Source organism: Ursus arctos, unplaced genomic scaffold, assembly GCF_023065955.2.
Source record: "Ursus arctos isolate Adak ecotype North America unplaced genomic scaffold, UrsArc2.0 scaffold_4, whole genome shotgun sequence".
Lineage (NCBI taxonomy): Eukaryota > Metazoa > Chordata > Mammalia > Carnivora > Ursidae > Ursus > Ursus arctos.
Genome location: NW_026623056.1, coordinates 52,570,033 through 52,589,932, shown reverse-complemented (window position 1 = coordinate 52,589,932; position 19,900 = coordinate 52,570,033). Strand labels below are relative to the sequence as shown.

Genomic DNA, 19,900 nt, shown 5'->3' with positions numbered 1-19,900 from the left:
CTCTAACTATGATAACTTTAAATATTATCTTTGCTCCTAGCACTATAAGAGTCTTCTCCATTGCTTGTTTTTTTAATATTCTAGCACCATAAAAAACGGTAATACTGTTTATATCCACTCAGTTGTATTACAGAAATTCAAATATTGGTTCTCTAATATCCATCCAAGCCTTGTAAAGTTTAATCCAGTAACACTGAGTATTTAGATTAATGGTTACTGTTTTAGCAACATCTCTTCTTTAAATATTTATTACTATGTTCATTTTCACTAAACCAGAAGATACTACATAAGCAGCATTTTATGGATTTTAGAAAACAACTATAACTAAATCATCAATAGTTTTACTACATGTCAGGTAGTTAATGCTGGGGAAGAATCAAATCAAAATATATTTCTCATGTTGTAACTAATTATGCTGATCGTTTCAACAAATTAAAGATGATATATATCTGCCAACATGCAGTCTTATTTTTTTCACTCAAAATTAGTAATATAATTAGTGATATTTTCATTTTTGGTGAACACAAATATATAACTATTTCATATATATGTGACATAAATATCTTAAACTCTTCTATTAGTACACATGGAAATAATTCTTATTTATACTCATTAAACAATGCATTTCATTTTTCTGGACTGTACAAGAGCAATATAATATTTAAATATTTTTTAAAATCTAGCTTATAAGGATAGCATATCAAAAGACATATTGTCCTAAAGCATCATATTTCATTTTGTATAAAGGATACCATCCTAAATAGTTCCGTTTTCCTTAGAAATCATTTTTATGTTTGTGTAGTTCTAAGGATGCTTCTGATCCGACTCACACAAGCATATTTTCAAATATAGCCTGATTTGAATTAATGCAGTATAATTATATTTTTCTTGAGGATATTGTTAATTTTACATGGGAGGACTCATTAGTGAAAATGAATACTTATGTCATACCATAGAACACCTTCACCATGAAAAGTTGCTAAAACAGTATGGAAAAAAACCTCCTAAGGAAAATTTGATATAGCTTTCCTATGCTTTTCCAGACCTATTTTCAACACTGCTAAAAGGGGGGAAAATTCGAGAACGCACTGAAGAGACCACCTCACCAGACCCTGATGTTACTTCTCCTCTGGATGTACATGCTGCAGCTCCATAGGAGCCAGGTTGGAAAAGTTTCTAGGAAAACAACATATTCCTTAATAACATATATTTTTAAGTAGAAAGATTTTTTTCTATGGCAGTTTGTCTTTTTAGGCCCCAGAGTTAAGTACATGAAAAAGTCTATACTTTTAGTTTGAACTTCACATTTATTTCTTAATTGTTATTAAAAAATACATATATCCGTGACGAACATCTGGCTTCTCGAAAATATTTTTGGAAATGTAATGGTTTTAAAGCATGCAAAATTAGCTAATTAAAAAATCACGATTCTGTTTTATACATACTATAAAAATATCAAGCTGTTATTAATCCATTATACTAGAGTTTGAAGTTAAATGATTATAAAAATGTATATCAACTTTTTCAAGCACTTCTGTATATACTACGTAAATGAGGAGGTAGTTTCTATATGGTCTTTTTTCTATACCTCAAGCTCTATATTTATTATTGTTCTTGAGTCTAAGTGAAAGTTCAAAGGTAATTAAATATTCATATAATGTTGTTAATTCTCTATACTTGGGAGGACTCTGGAGAGACAGGTCAGCGAGTTAGCAAAACAACCTTAAAAGGGCATTTTTTAAAGACTAATTTCAAAACCTAAATTTCAAATTTTGTGTATTTTGAAATATAATGACTCTCCGCTCAGATTATTGAAATGCATTGCAGTAAAGAGGGATGATAGTAATTTCATGAATAGAGGTTGCACATGGTAATTGTAACTGACGTATTTTTTTTAAAACATAGTTATTTGCTTCTTGGCCTTTTGGCTAAATCAAATGTAGTGTCTGTTCTTATAAGCTTAATATCTGATATGTCCTCTGAGTAAGTGGGTTTTTGGAGCAGGGAGGTGGAATAGTAGCTTGCTCCATCCATTTCCATCCATTGACCTGGTATTGCAGTACTTCCAGGAATCGTGTACCTCTACACCATACACATCAAACCACAGTCAAGACTTTTAAAAGATATAGTTAAGTGACTATAGCAATAATAAAAAATATGCAAATGAAGACTGAAAAACATAATTTATGGGAACATAATAAATGAAGTTAATTTTTAAATAAAAGATATAAGAAAAGCAATATTTATACCACTGACAATTTAATTCTGAAATGATAAGTGCACAAAAAGTAGGAATTATCTTTGCATGTGTATAAGAGCTAATTGTTATAGTAGTATATATTTACATGTCTGCTCAATCCAAGCGTGACACTTCTAAAGTTTAAGACACCTAATTGTTTAGATTTTTTTCTTTTTCATTTTTCACAGAAAAATTCACTTTTTCACAGAAAAATCTGTACTCGATTTATAGCCTTTATCACATTTGCTTTGTATTATCATTATTATTTCAGAGAAGTGTGTTTTATTGCTCTTATTCTTCTTTCCCTAATGTTCAGTTATAAACTCCTTGATAGAAGTGATTGTATCTCAATATATCATTATTTCTGTCTCCTATGAGGTTCGATAAATTGATTTTAAAATATTAATTACATAGCAAGTTTGTCGATAGAACTAAATGTACAAGGTCAGACATTAAAAAAATATATTCTTGGTGGGGTACCTGGATGGATAAGTCGATTAAGTGTCTGACTCTTGATTTTGGCTCAGGTCATGATCTTAGGGGTTGTGAGATTGAGCCACCCATCGGGCTCCACACTGGGCTGGGTGTGGAGCCTGCTTAAGATTCTCTCTCTCTCCCTCTCCTCTTTCCCCCTTCCCTTACTTAAAAAAACAAAACAAAACAACCCGAAAAACTTGGCAAAAAAATATGCTTTATAGATAAAATAGGCTATTGGTTCCTAATACTTTGTATTTACTAATTTCAGAAGCATTTATAAATCCATCTGCCTGGAAACTGTAAAGCAACTTTGGCATATGTGGCTAATGTCTTTTCTTACTGGCCTAACACATTGCTAATTTGGACAGACTAGAATGGTGGTCCAAATTGTATTTTAAAAAATTCCAACTTTTTCATGTTGTATTGAGTAAACACTCAATGAGAATGAACTGATTAGTTATCAGTCTAAATAAAGTCAGCAATAATAAACATAACACTAAAGTAAGAAATAACATGGACTTCTTTATTTTTTATAAATGAGAGCACTGTTGGCAATTTAGCTGGTCTAAGTTCTGTACAGTATGGATCAGCAAAACTGAAAAGAGACAGGCAACAATTGTTAAGATAAAAATGGACCAAGAACAAAATTTTCTGACAGACTGACATAGAGAAAAAACAATGTCATTAATCCTGTTAATAAATAATTTTAATTGAAGTGGTAAACATTTTTTTTTCAGTCAAGAAGAAAGGGTCATAAATAGATCAGATTTAGGAGTTCATAGTGACAGGTGAAGTTGAGCAATAGTGCTATAAATAAGTGCTCCCAATAAATGAAGCAAATCTCTGGAGAAATTGTATGAAAGGATTATAGTCCTTTAAAAACAGTCAGGGGAGTAAGAGATAATTTAGTTCAAACCTCTCATTTTGTCTCATATATCTTTATGTGAGTATACACCTATGTGTGTCTCTCTATATATACACACGTATGTGTGCATACACACATCATATTAAAAATCGTAGGGAAAAGATGGGCTAGCAGCCTATATTTTCCTGGGGAATACACTATAAAAATTTACTGTTAAATTAAAATAAAGGAGAAAACAAAAGTGAATTTAAGATTTTGGAAATTATCATTGAAATGTAAGAAAGGTGAATCATGTAATTCATGATGCATATTCTCTAATATTAATAATGTTAATCTAGTGCATCATCAGTTATATTATATACGTCAGCATATAAATATTGCTGCCATATGTTCATCCCTCTTCAGGTACTACACGTTTCTCTAAAAATATTTCCTTGAAAAAATATCTGTATGTTGTCTTCATTACTTCTCCATCTAAGAGCTGTCTGTATTTCCCATCTTTTCTCACAAAACCATTCCACTTTTGTCCAACCATTCTGCCAGAACAACCCAACTCAAGATCACCTACAATGCTCACATTGTGAAATTTGGAAGTCAATTTTCAGCCTTCATCTTATTTGAGTTATCAATAGCATTAATCAAATATAATAGCTACCCTCTTTTTTGAAACAATTATGTCAGTTGGTTTCTATAACATCACTCTATTTTGGTTCTTTTCTTACCTTTTCTATTTTCTTGGTTGATTTCTCCTCCAAGGATCAGTAATTTGATTCTTATATTGCCATTTACTCTTCATGTGGTTTTATTCAGCCTCGAGATTTTATATTAACTGAATCCTGAACATATATTCCAGCCTAGATTTCTCCTCTGAACTCAGACTTGTACATCCAGAATTGTGCCTGCTCAACTGGGATGTCTGTCAGGCATCTTATATAACATATCCAAATCTGAACTCCTTATTAACCCACCTCAACCTGTTCCTTCCACAGTGATCATTGTTTCACCAAATGGAGATCCCAGTATTCCAGTAACTCTAGACAAAAACTTGTTTTTCTTGACTACACTTTTTCTCAAACTTTATAATGGGTTCAATGGCAAATTTCTGTGGCTTTCCTTTAAAAGTATATTCATATTTTTTTTCTTTTAAAATGAAATTTTAATTTTATTTATTTATTTTTAAGTTTTTATTGAAATTCCAGTTAACATACAGTCTTAGTTTCAGGTGTATTATATAGTGATTCAACACTTCCTTACAACACCCAGTACTCATCATAACAAGTGCATTCGTTTATCCCCAACACCTATTTAACCAGTCCCCCAACCTACCTCCCTTCTGGTAACCATCAATCTGTTTTCTATAGTTAAGAATCTGTTTCTTGATTGCCTTTTAAAACTGTTACTCTAACCACTCTGGTCCATGATACCATCCCCTTTCCCTTGGATTAATAGAATAGCCCTAAATAGATTTTGTGATTCTATGTTTATCATCTGCCCCAAGAGTCTGGTTTCCTTTATAGACCTGTGTTGTCCAGTATGGAGCCCCAGAGTGGATGGATTCCCTGAAATAAAATAGTCTTCACTTACCCCGTGTTTTCTGAATTGCACATCTGGACAAATTGAATGAGCCCCTAACTCATATATGACCAAGGCTAATTTATTTTATAATGCAGTATTTCATAAAGTGGCTGTGTTAATTTACATTTTACCAGCAATGGATAAGAGTTCCTGTTATTTCACATTTTTATATACAACTTTATATCTTCACATCACATATAATAATAATTAATTTTAGACTACTTAACTTTTACCAGGCCAGTGGATATAAAGAAATAATTTCAGGGTATTTTTAATTTGCATTTCCTGTTCATTTATGAGAGTGAGTTTCTTTTCATATTTATTAGCTATTCTTTTCTCCTTTTTTGTTCAAGTATTTTGCTCTTTTCATTTTATGTTTTCTTTTTCTTGTTGATTTTTGAGAATTCATTATATAGGTTTTGAATATGTATTCTGAACATATTTATTACTTACATATGTTGCAAGTATTTAAAGTTTATAATTTGTCACTTTGTAGTTATCTTCAAAATATAGAAGCTTTATATTTTAATGTAATCATATATGCATTTTTCCACTTTTGTATTTGTATTTCTTTTTTTTAAAGATTTTATTTATTAGAGAGAGAGAGAGAGAGGACACGAGCTGGGGGGAGGAGCGGAAGGAGAGAGAGAGAGAAAGAAGCAGACTCCCTGCCGAGCAGGAAGCTCGATGGGAGCTCCATCCTGGGACCCAGAGATCATGACCTAAGCCAAAGGCAGATGCTTAACCAACTGAGCCACCCAAGCACCCCTGTATTTGTATTTCTTACAGAAATTATACATGTTAGCAATAAAATACTCAAATAATAGCAAAGTCCATGAAGCAAAATATGAAGTTTTTAGCTCCCACTTCCTCTCTAAAGGAAGTTAACTATTTCCTTAGAGTTAACTGCTAATTAAAACTTGATATTGCTGACAGAAAATGAACAAAACTTTTGGACTTAGAGAGAGAGAGAGCTTCATTCTAGCCCAAGTTAGGACAGCTGCCCAGGATACACAGTTTTCACAAATAAGAGAGTTATGTACATTTTTTATATAAAAAGTTACAAATTATTAGACAAAGAACTTTTCAGAAAGTTGAGACCTTATCTTAAATTTCTAGTATATGCAGGGCTTTACTTTAACATATACATATACTTTCTAGTATATGCAGGACTTTAATCTTATGGGGGTCAGGAAAGTTTCTTACTTTTTCTTCTTTTCTGTTCAGAATGCTCCTTTTGGTTACTTTCTTGAAGCAGATTTACAGCCTCTGCTTGGGGCAGAAATAGAGCCCGTGGTTTGAGGTTCCATGGAGTCATTTTGACTTTGCTAAGTGATAATGTATAGCTTCCCTGGGAACAGGAGCAGGCCCACAATTAAAAAGTTGAATGTTTCCCTTATCAGTATCTATCTTTCCAGGCCTTTAAAAAAATAAAAATGGTCCAGTTCTACAAATTTTTATGAAATTTTCTTTGCTCTCACTTGAAAATATGTCATTGGCAACCTTCTATATTAGCATGTGCTGACCTATCTCATACTTGCCATTTTCTCTTTCTCTTATACCCCACCACATATCCAAATCATTAGCAAGTCCTATCAGGTCAGTCTTAAAATATATCTAGTATCATTTCATTTACTGCTGCTATTATAGTCTAGACACTATCTCCTCTCATTTGAACTATTTTAATAGCATATTAACTGTTGTCCCTCCCTCACTTTCCTTCTGCAGCCTATTATCCAGATAGCAACCAGAATGACCCACTTAAAATATAAGCCAGATCTCATCATTTCTCATGACAAAACCTTCCAGTCATTTGAAATCTTATTAAGAGCAAAAGTCAAAATCCTCACTACAGCCTGCTTGAGTCTTAGTGATCTTTCTTCTCAGCTATCTCTTTGAACTCATTTCTTACCTCTGCCACCCTTACACACTGAACTCTAGTCACACCGGCCCCTTGCTGTTTCTCAAATAAGTTACACTTGCTCCCAACTCATGCCCTTTGATTTATTTCCTCTTCCTTTAATGCTCTTCTCCCATATTTCTTCTTGTCTTGCCCCCTCAGTTAAGTTTCAAATATCAGTTGATTATCTTCTATAAAAGAACACCTGTCTTATTCACTCACAGTTCCCTTACCTTATTTCACTTTATTTTTCTCTATAGAACATTTCACCGATGATATTTCATGTTTCCTCTTAATTTTCTTTAAAACAAACTATCACCTAATAAATATTCTGTGAAAGCAGAATTTGTCTTACATTTTCACTCGTGTGTGTCCTAAATAGAACACGATCTGCCACATAACAGGTTCTTAATACATATTTATTGAATGAATTATTGAATGATTTGAATGATTAATGAGCTATATTAACAATTCTGTGTAGAGTACAGATGAACTGTAATTTGCCCATTGACCTATTGTAGACACTTTGTCTCTAATTTTTCACTCATAGCAGTACTTTTCAGTGAACATTCTTGTATTTCTATAGCATATTTCTAAAAGCAGACATACTATATCAAAGGGTATAAAACTTTAAATTTGATGTGTGACAAGGTGACCTTCAAAAAGATGGATTATATCTATCTTTACAATACTATCTTTATCCAGGGACTTACTATGTCTGTTACATTTATTCAGGTTTCCATGTATTTTAATAAGTTTTATTCATACATGTGAATAGACTTGGTATTTATTCATACTGTTTATGGTTTTTTCAGTGTCTATGCAGGAAATATTTAAGGTATTTAGTACTGCATATTTTCCAATTAGGCAGAAGGGAAGCAGTTCTTGTATGTGAAGAATTTCCACTTAAGTTGTGGAAGTTAAGATTGGTTCTGTTTACTACATGTATAAGTATTCCCAGCCTTTTTTTTTTTTTTTTTTTTGGACTCATTTTTGGTAAACTTCAAGATTAATGACAAAAGGAATATGTGACCTAAGAAAAAGATATTGTGATGTGCATTTATAGAAGCAGGCAGAAATTTTAAGAAATAAGGGTTCAGGTTGGTACTTTTTATTGAATAATCTTTATTTTAACCTTCACAGACAGAATTCAATGATTTAAAAGGATATATAATGAACAACACTCACCTTATTATCCATGTTACTAAGTCTCGTATTTCCCACCTTCTTACACATTATGCTAATGACTTTTCAGATGGATGCACTTTAATTAAAATATAGGAGTCATTCGGAAAGTGTTACAAGTAAGAGAAATACAAACTGTGCTTGTGTGATATGAAAAATGCTTTGAAGAAATGCTGAAGAATCATTCGCCGGTATCTCTAAGGGATACAAATGTTTAAAACACATGCTTTTCTCATAGTTATGTGAATCAGTATTCAGTAGGAAGTGGAGTAAACATGTCCTCTACATTTCTGAGCAAATGTTTTAGCAGGTTAGTGTCAAAGGTTGCTAAATGGAAAAATGTTCTATGCTGTAAAAAGAACACGAAAATAAATTTTAGAGCATTTTTCAATACATATGCATTTCTTTACAAGTGTCTTCCTAAACCTTCTGAAGAAATAACAATTCAGACACACAGAAATGGCTTAGAGATTGGTAATTAGAAGTAAAATTTCTCTTCTTGAAGTTTATTAAGAAACTGCTAATAAGAGGTTACATAGGTGATAGTAACTAATCCTGATGAGTGAATCAGAAAGTTTAAGCATATCCAGATAGCTATGACCCATTGAACTGACTAGATGGCTTCTAACCCAGCATAACTCAAATGAATACAAATAATGCACTTAGCCCAAAGCTGGAAAATAACTAGGATAACCCCAAAACACAGGTTTTTGAGGTTCTGGGAAGAAATCTGATGGAATTTGTTGCCTTTTTTAATTCCTTCTAGCTGAGTGCTATGACTTTGGAATGAAAAGATATATTAAGTAAACAGCAGGTTACAGAGCTTAGGATTCTATACAGAGGGGTTCTTGGGAAGTTAGATGACACGCTTTGCAAAGATCTGAATGAATTAATTTAGCAGGAGAATTTTCCTTATGATCAAGATGGCATTAAAATAAAATTTAATAAAAAGGAAGAAAAAGTTGTCCAGATAATTCCACGTACCCAGTATAAGAGAGAAAATAAAAGGTGTAGAAAATCTGAATCACAGTGATGAGAAAAGTAAAAACTGAATGAAATAAAATACTTAGAGACTTAACAGTTAGTATATTGAACAGAGCAGGAATAATGCGCAGAGTGATTTGAAAAATGACAAGGAGTCATTAAAAGTATTTTGGATAATAGCAATGCAATGGCATTTGGGATGAAAACTTATTACCCAAAAGGGAGAAAAATCTGTGAAGTGGTAGCATATTTAGAGAATATAAAAAGGAGAAAAAATAAGTGTTGGCAATGGCTAAGGATATTACCATAGTATACACAGAGATTCTCAATTTAATTTTGAAAATTTGAACCAAATAAAGATACAAAATGGGGCCTCTGTCTTCTGGATCTTTTCACATATGCAGAGCCATGCTTTACTTAATTTTAATGACACTCTCCTATTTCACAGTGTAAAGAGTCTGTAATTGGGAATACATCATAGACTCGAGAACCTTGTAACTACAAAGAATAATAGAAGTTATTAAATTTTAATCCCTTGTTAAATTCCTGTCAACATAGCAATAAAAGGTGTTGTGAAAATAATGGAATCTTTGGGAGTAAATAAATAAGTTACATTGGAATTTTCACTGGTTAAATGAAACAAAGGGGTTGGAAAAAGTAACAATTTATTTCTGTTAATTTTTACTTAAAGAAAACTCTAATGATGCACATGCAGGGGCTGTCCCCCAAAACTGTGCTACTGCACCAAAAAAAGTAGAGAAAATGTAAAAAACCTGTGCCTCATAACAACTAGTTTAAGACAGTCTGAAATCTCAGCCATGGGGCTTTATAAGTCTGTATTCTATTGTTCTCCAATAATGTGACTCATCTACTCATTGAATATTAGATTTCTCCATTCTTTAGTATTATGTTTCCATTAAGATTTTGATTTTTTAAGTTTGGCTGTTTTCTAGTTCACTGATTTTAGAATATGTGAATCAAATTCTATAAGACTTTATCTCCTTACATGTAAAATGTAGATAATAATATTACCCACCTTGTAAGATTTTTGTGAAGACTAAGGTGATATTGCATGTAAAGTCTTAATACCATGGTTGTGCTCATTCAATAAATACTAGTAATAATGTTGATCAATACTTTAATAATATTGGTAATGATATTTATTGAATGATTTAGATTTTCTTGTACTGGCATTTTGCATGGCATTCTTACTATATGTTTGTTGGAGGAAGAGATGCATGATAATGGACCATTAACATGAAGTATACATTGTTATTTCTCTTGTTAAAATTCAGTCTTTGTATTCATATTAGTGAGTCTCCCCCAATAATTGTTTTATATTTTTAAAGGGTCATTTTTGCTCCACTATGATTACTAAATGGATCATGAAGGGGCAAAAGTGAAAGTAGGGAAACTAGTTGGATGACAATTGCAATAGCACCAGTTAGAGATGAGGATGGTTTGAACTAAGTTGTTGGCAACACAGATGGAGAAAAATTGGTGTATGTTGGATATGTTTGGAAAGTTAAGTTAATGTGACTAGGTATCAAATTGTGCGTCAGATATGAGGGGAAAAATAAGTGAAGGATCACTCCTAAACTTTTGTCTTGACTACCTGTAGATTATGGTTGCATTTGCTAAGATGAGTGAGACTGGCAGAAGAGCAGAAGGGGGGAAGTGTAGAATGAAGAGTTCTTCAACCATGTTTTGTGATGTATATTAGACATCTAAGTAACTGTGTCAAAAAGGCTATTGTATATATGAGTTTGGGATTTAGTGGAGAGGTCAGGGTTCTAGATGTAAATTTGGAAATTATTGGTGTGAAGATGATATTTAAAGTCACCAGACTGGTTGAGATTACCTAGTGAGAGAGTGTAGACTTAAGGTAGTAGTGGGAATAACTCATAGTTTCAGTTTCTCCCAGTATCTAATCCCTTTATAAACTAAACTTCCACATTGTTCTCATAGTCTTTATAATCACTCTATATAATAAACTTTCAGATTTAGTTCCAAATGCCAACTGGTCCTCCCACCCATAACTCACCCTGCATTCCATGTTTTTTAGTTCAAATTTCTAAAAAGGAATATCTGACCTACATCAATATAATGGTTCATGACAATTAAGTTGAGGGCTTACTTTCCTTCACTAATCTGGGTGACTTTCCTCTAGACTAGGAACCAATATTTTCAATATATACCACGTATTAGGTCATGCTATGCATTGTACATGAGTTATCTCATTAAATGATTGAAATAAGCTAATTGATAAATACCTTTAATTTTATTACATTAAGAAATGAGAGTCAAAATAATTTCCCAGATCACAAAGCTTGTAAATTATGGAGTTGGGATTTGAAAACAAACCTAAATTTGTTTAACATAACTCCAAACAAACATAACTCCAAAGTCTAAATTTAAGAACAAAAAGTTATAAGGACTTAAGTCCTGAGCTGCTTTCAGCCACGTTTATCTGTCTGTGAACAAACTCCACAGACAATAAGGTGGAAAAAGCCAATAAACAAACACTGGAGAATAGGACTGAAAATTCTAACATTTGAGTTTGGGAGTCCATTCTTCCCTATGTCCCTGCCTTTTCTGTGGTGCTATAGAAACCAGTCAATTCCACCTTTTTATTTAAGATTGTTCAACCGGACTGTGTTAAATAATATAGACATGCTGTACAACGGAGAAAGGGATGAATATTATTATTAAACACATTTATCAATGAATATGTTATTTAATAATAAGGATATAATTAACATATTGTAAAACTCATCCATTCTAAGTGTACAACTCAGTGACTGATATAGTCATGGAGCTGTGCAACCATCATTTCAAAGTTTAGATCCCATTCATCACCCCAAAGGAAACCCTCTACCCTCAGTAATTCCTCCTTATGCCCTCATGCCCTTCTCAGCTTATCTCACCGCAACCTCCATCAGTAGGCAAACATTCATCTACTTTTTTTTTCTATAGATTTGCCTATTCTGGACATTTCAGATAAATGGAATCATACAATATATGTGATGTTTTGTGACTGGTTTCTTTTTCTTAGCATAATGTTTTCAAGCACAATGTTCTCAAGATTTATCCATGTTATAGCATTTTTTAATTCATTTAGCATTAATTTATTCTTTTTTATTGTCAAATACTATTCAATTATATAGATATACTACATTTTATTTATCCATTCTCCTGTTGGTAGATATTTATTTCCTCCACTTTTGGCTAGTATGATAATGCTGCTATGAACATTCATTTGTAAGGTTTTGTGTGAAAGTGTGTTTTCATTTTTCTTGGGTATGTATCTAAGAATAGAATTGCTGGCTCACATGATAACTCTATGTTTAACATTTGAAAAACTGCCACACTGTTTTCTAAAGCGTCCATGCCACTTTATATTCCCACCAGCAATATATGAGGCTTTCAATTTCTCCACATTTTCACCAGCATTGATTGTCTGTCCTTTTGCTTATATCCATCCTGGTGGGTGTGAGACAGTTTCACATTTTGGTTTTGATCTGTGTTACCCTAATGATTAGTGATTTGAGAGCTTTTCATGTGCTTATTAGCCTTTGTCTGTTTCCTTTGAGAAATTTCTGTTTAAATCCTTTGCCTATTTTTTATTTGGGTTGTCTTTTAGTTGTCTAATCGGAAGAGTTTTTTTACACTGGATACAAGTCCCTTATTGTTTATATGATTTACAAATAGTGTCTTCCACTTGGTGGGCTGTTACTTTCTTCCTATATTACTTGCAGCACACGAATTTTTAATTTTGAAATCCAAATTATCTGGTTTTTCTTTTGTATCTTGTTCCTTTGGTTTCATATCTAAGAAACAACTGATTAATCCAAAGTCACAGAGATTTACTCCTGTGTTTTCTTTTAAGATTCTTAATAGCTTTAGCTCTTATATTTAGGTCTATGGATCATTTTGCATTAATTTTTGCATACAGTATGAGAAAGGGATCCAACTTCATTCTTTTGCATGTAGGTATACAGTTGGCCTGAATATTATGTTTTTTTCAGCAGTAAATATGTTGCTCATGAAACAGGGGGCAAAACTCTAATGGGGGTGATTAGAGAACCTTTAATATGTAGCATTTGTGGATTTCCTGAAGTATAAGTAGAATTTGGATCAGTAGAGATGTAGTAGGGGAGAGAATGACAGGCATAGGTGGAAAAGGGAAAGGAGCAAAAAAGTTAAAATAGCTATTTCATTTCGGCAAGGTTTGGAGAGATCTTAGAACCCAAATATCAACAGTCTCTGAGATAATAGTTCAAGTACAAGAAATGCCTTTGGGAGGTACCTTGGCTTTATCTGCCACTGGAGGCAAGTGAACTGTTATATTTGTAAACCAATTTTCTACAAACCTTTGGTTAAGGACTGCTTGGAGTGTGTGTTAATTCCCCAGAGCTTGTGGTACCCCCTCTGGTATTTTAGATACTTTTCTCAAGGGACTTGGCCTGCTATTTAGTTGATGGGCTTGAGGTATATGTAGGGCAGAATGTGGGTCTGGGATAGTAATTTCACTGTCAGCACTGATATTAGCTTTGATGTGTTCTGGTCTTGAAATTCTTTGGTTTTGAGGTCCAGCAGTGCTGTCATTAGTGTCTCAGCTATCTCATGTTTTGGAACATCATGATCTTTTAGCCAGTGCCACACATCCTTGTGTGTCCATTTCCTCTGGTTGCTATTCTAGCCTGGCTGCCCATTTTGACACTTAGAACAGTTATGTCCACCTTTCACCTTACATTTAAGTGTTGCTATCTGTCCTCTGCTATTCCAAATAAGCACACCTCCAACTGCACTTTCAAGTCTGGTCTATAAATCACAACCTGAGTTTCCCAAGACAGGGCTGTTCTCGTTAGCACATTCCCTTTTGCTGGAGGGAAGTGTGTCTTTAGGGCCATCCCAGGAATATAATCAATTGGTGGATTCTTTAGTGTTGTTTTAATGCTAGTGTTGTATACTTATCTCTCTGAAGTTTTGATCCCCTCATCAAAACTTGGCACAGGTATTTTTACCTTTTTTACTTTAGATTATTATCACCCCCTCTGCCAATTCCTGCTTCAAAGAAGTATCCTAACATCTGGACAGCATGTAATGACTGCCCTAGTTGTCATTAAATTCTGGGTTATAGGTGAATGGTCCTATATCAATCAACTCTCTTTTATCTGGCCTTATGTTCTGCCTTCCCTTGTCCAATAGTCTTGAGATCCATTCCCAAGCATCGTTTCACAGTTCCTGCTTATACATATTAGCCCTTGCAGTTCTTTTGATCAGTAATCCCTTCCCTCCCAATGAAGGGAGAGTACTTCTATAGTTGAGTTACACTGAGAATTAACTGTACTTGTTGGCCTACAAGCCTTGAAAAGGCAGAGAGAGAGATCTTGAAGAAAGCTGGCCAGATATTTACCTGAGACAAGGCCACTGCATGTCTCCCAGGCAAAGGGAGGAGGTTGTCCTTTAGCAAAGGCGAATGAGCCACTTCTCCAGACCCACACTTTTTAGAGAAATCTGGGGATTCAAGTTCTCAAATATTTCCATCCCTCTCCATTTCTGAGTCTTAGATCTTTCCATGTACTTGCCTGACTTTATGCAAGAGACATAACGAGGCTGTGAATTCATTCTTCTCTGCAGTTTGGTTTCTTGCACAGGCAGATCCTAAGCTTGGTTTGCATCCCTAACTGCTTTTCCACTGTAGGAGACTAGTGTACCTATAAGTGCTATTTTTAAAAAGTCCTTTTATTTCACTCCATGCTCTGAGTTGGGTGTTGGCTGAGTTGTGTATATCATTTTTTTTTCAGTGCATTGATTGCATTTAACAATAATCACTCTTTTTATAATTACCTTTGCTACTGCAGTGTCACTTGAATCCTGGAGGTATTACATAAACTAATCCAACCCCTCCACCTTATGATATCCTAGTTCACCACAGGTAAGAATGTTAGCAATTTAGATATTCTGGAATTCTAGGGGTTATCACTGTTCCGCTTACTGCCAGTAGTGGAATCCTTGTTGCCATTTGACCAGTGAGTAATCCATTTACTGAATCATTTTTTGTACCAACTAACTTCATTGCAGTTCCTCTATAAGCTAATGTTTATAGGTAGTTTTTTTGGGGTCAGAGTTGAGAAGGAAAAGTGATATAGAAAAAGGATGGTAGGAATAAAGCAATAATAAACTTTATTAAGCTAGTTAATACCGTGGATAACTGAAGCTTAATACCTACTGGGACATTTAGGAAAACAGTATAAAACACATTTCAAAGCTTAAATTCGATGAGTTATTTGCTGAGGGCTTTTCCCCTAGGGATGTTAATTTCTCAGCACTTCTGACCTGATGTGTACACAGACAGAGCTTCTGTAGTTTTGGGGAATTAAAAAAAACAACCCTCATGCACAAAGTTGATGTTAGAACATTCTGAACGGTCAGAGGAAATGGGCAGAGCACTGACAGCATCTGCTACAGGGAAGAAGAAAAATTAAGGTTAATTAATGTCAGGGTTCAAGATGCTGGCTTAGGAAGATTCTGAACTTACTTCCTCGCACAGACACAACAAGTATGTAGCTATATGTGGACTAATTCCCTCTGAAAAGAACCTGAGAACTAGCTGAACACCTGCTCCATAACAAAAGATAAAAGGGACTACATCAAAATGGGTAGGAGAGTCAGAGACATACTCTCAGCAGAAACCCCGTGCTCAGTGTGGCTGCCCACAATGGGGAGGGATCTCAAAAAATACAAATAAATACAAATGGAGCTTCTCCCTAAGGAGAAAAAGGTTTATGTCCCATACGAGGCAACCCAACCCTGCACCAGAGAGAGGAGCCCCTGAAATGTCTTATTTTAAAAACCAATGAGGATTATGTTCAAGGAAAATGTAGTGCTGTAGGGAACAAAGATTTTGCTTTTAAAGGGCTCACATGCAGACCTGCTCACTCTGGGACACAGCACAAAAAGCAGCAGTTTGTCAAGAACCTAGACCATAGGTGAAGGAGATTTACTTGCTAAACTTAAAGCATCTGCCGGAGGGGCACAAGTCTGTTGGAACTTTCTCTGAGGATGAAACACTGGTAGATGCTGTCTTTATAGTCTCCCCCTACCTTGCTGGTACCAGCACTCTCAGGCATCATTTTTTTTACCCTCCTAGTAGCGCTGGGTGAACAGCCCCACCTCTACCGCCACCCTACTTGTGCTGCTCTGATGGACACACAGGCCTACCCTAACCACTTGCACAGCCCTGACAGATATAGCAGGTGAGCAGCCCTGCCCACCCCCCTACCACCACCACCACTTTTACAACCCTGCCTGAGCCAATGGGCATGTGCAGCCACAGAGGAAATGTCCTTTGAGTGCTAGGCTCATGTTGCCAAGGAGGGTTGTGATTTTTAAACTCCATGGGTCTGAAATAACTGGGGAGACAGCTCAAGAGACAATGAAGAACTAAAGTAAGGTTAAAAGATTAGGTGCATGCCTTACATAGAACCACTCCTTCAAAAAGGGAGAGGAATAGTTGTTGCACATAATACGTGGAAGCATAGAGAATGAAGCAAAATGAGGAAACAAACAAACATGTTGCAGCTGAAGGAAGAAGATAAAACTACACACACATACACACAGACACACACACACAAACCTTAATTAAACAGAGATAAGTAATTTACTTTGTAAAGAGTTCAAAGTAATAGTTATAAAGATGCTCACTGAAGTTGGGGGAAGAATGGATGAACACACTGAACACTTCAACAGAGGGATAGAAAATAAAAACAAAGTACCAAACAACTCAAAATGTTGAAGAATAACTGAACTGAAAAATACACTAGAGAGTTTCAACAGCAGACTAGATGATGCAGAACAGCAGACCAGTGACTTGGAAGAAAGGGCAGTAGAAATCACTCAAATAGAAAAGAAAAAAAAAAAGAATTAAAAAAAAATGAGGGTAGCTTAGAGATCTGTGGGACTAAAGTGAGTGTACTAACATTTGCGTTATAAGGGTCCCAGAAGAAGAAGAAGAGGGAGATAAAGGGGCAGAAAACTTACAAGAGGAACTAATGGCTGAAAACTTCCCTAACCCGGGGAAGGAAACAGACATCCAGTTCAGGAACCAAAGAGAGTCCCAAACAAGATGAACCCAAGAGATCCAGTCAAGTCATATTATAATTAAAATGTCAAAAGTTATCAAGATCTTAAAAGCAGCAAAGGAAAACAACTGGTTGTATACAACGAAAACCCCATAAAATCATGACCTGATTTTTCAGCAGAAACTTTGAAGGCCAGAAGAAAGTGGTATGATACATTCAAAGTGCTGAAAGGAAAAAAAAAATTCCAACCAGAATACTCTACCTTGGAAGATTATCATTCAGTAATGAAGAAAAGATAAAGAGTTCCTTAGACAAGTAAAAGCTAAGGGAGTTTATCACCACTGAACTGACCTTATACGAATTATTAAAGGGAATTCCTTAAGCTAGAAAGAAAAGGCCCTAAAGAGAAATAAAAAAAATTAGGAGAGAAAAAAAATCTCACTGCAAAAGGTAAAACAAAACAAAACAAAACAAAACAAAACAAAAACCAAGAAGACAGTAGGGTAGCCTAACCACTTATAAACCTAGTATGAAGGTTAAAAGACATAGTTGGTAACTAGTAAAATCAACTGTAACTACAATAATTTGGTAAGGGATACACAAAGTAAAAAGATGTAAAAGGTGACAGCAAAAACATAAAACATGGAGGGGGATGGAATAAAAATGTAGTGCTTTCAGAATGCGGTTGAACTTAAGTGACCATTAAAATAGACTACTATATATAGGTTATTTTATAGGAATCTCATGGTAACCACAAACCGAAAACCTTTAATAGAAACATACAAAAAATGAGAAAGGAATCTAAACATAATACTAAATGAAGTCATTAAATAACAAAGAGACAAGAGAAGAAGAAAGGAGCAGAGAAAAACTAAAAAATACAAACAGAAAACAATTAACAAAATGGCAATAAGTACCTACCTATTAATAATTATCTTAAATACAAATGGACTAAATGCTCTAGTAAAAAGACATAGGGTGGTTGAGTGGATGAAAAAACAAGACCCATTCATATGTTTCCTACAGGAGACTTATTTTAGATCTTAAAGACATACACAGACTGAAAGCAGAGAGGTGGAAAATGATGTTCTGTGCAAATGGAAACAAAAAGAACGGGGGAGCAATAATTAAACAAAATAGATTTTAAAACAAAGACTATAACACAAGACAAAAAAAGAGCATTACATAATGATAAAGACATCAGTTCAGCAAGAGGATATAACATTTGTAAATATTTATGCACTCAACATAGGAGAACCTAAATATATACAACAATTATTAACAGACCTTCAGAGAGAAATTGACAGCAATACAATAATAGTAGGTGACTTTAATACCCCACTGATATCAATGGATAAATCATCTAGACAGAACATCAATAAGAAATTTTTAGCCTTAAACACATTAGACCAGATGGATTTAATAGGTATATACAGAACACGCTGTATAAAAAACACCAGAATACGTGTTCTTTTTAGAATGTTCTCTAGGAAATATCACGTTAGGCCACAAAATACGTTTCAATAAATTTAAGAAGATTGAAATTACATTAAGCATCTTTTCTGACCACAATGTTATGAAACTAGAAATCAATTACAAAGAATAAAATTGGGGAAAAAATCAAACACTCGGAAACTAGACAATATGCTGCTAAATGACAGTGGGTTAATGAAGATATCAAAGAGGAAATCAACAAATACCTTGAGAAATGTAAATGGAAACACAACATTCCAAACACTGTGGATGCAGCAAAGGAAATTCTAAGAGGAAAGTTCATAGCAGTATAGGACTACTTCAAGAAATAAGAAAGATTTCAAATACACAATTTAACTTTACACCTAAAGGAAGTAGAAAAAGAAACAAATGAAGTCCAAAGTTAATAGAAGGAAGGATATAATAAATGCTGAAATGGAAATAAATGGGATAGAGACTCAAAAAACAATAGAAAAGATCAATGAAACTAAGAGCTGTTTCTTTGAAAAGATAAACAAAATTGACAAACCTTTAGCCATACTCATCAAGAAAAAAAAAGAGAGGGCCCAAATAAATAAAATCAGAGATAAAAAAGAAGTTAAAACTGATACTAAAGGAAAATAAAAGATCATAAGAGACTACTGTGAATATGCCAACAAATTGGAAACCCTAAAAAAATGAATAAATTCCTGGAAACACACAGTCTTCTAAAACTGAATCATAAAGAAATAGAAAATCTGAATAGACCAACTACTAGTAATGAAATTGAATCAAAAGTCTTCTAGCAAACGAAAGTCCAGGACCAGATGGCTTCACAGGTGAATTCTACCAAAAATTCAAAGATTTCATACCTATCTGTCTTAAATTGGTATGAAAAAATTAAAGACTTACTTTTCAGTGCCAGCACTGTGCTTATCCCAAGATACCACAAAAAAAGAAACCTACGCACCAATATCCCAGATGAACACAGATGCAGAAAATCCCAAGATATTTGCAAACCAAATTCAGCAGAACATTCAAAGGATCGTATACCATGATCAAGTGCTATTTATTCCAGGGATATAAGAATGGTTCAACATCTGCAAATTAACCAATATGATGCACCACATACAAAT

General features: G+C 34.1%; 1 protein-coding gene and 1 pseudogene across 1 annotated transcript in view; both read left to right on the top strand.

Annotated features, from left to right (window-relative positions):
* EPHA6 (EPH receptor A6) overlaps positions 1 to 19,900 on the top strand; it is an 815,563-nt gene that overhangs the window by 127,564 nt on the left and 668,099 nt on the right. The gene's annotated exons all lie outside the window — the stretch shown is intronic.
* Positions 1,909 to 2,085, top strand: LOC113257141 (U2 spliceosomal RNA; annotated as a pseudogene).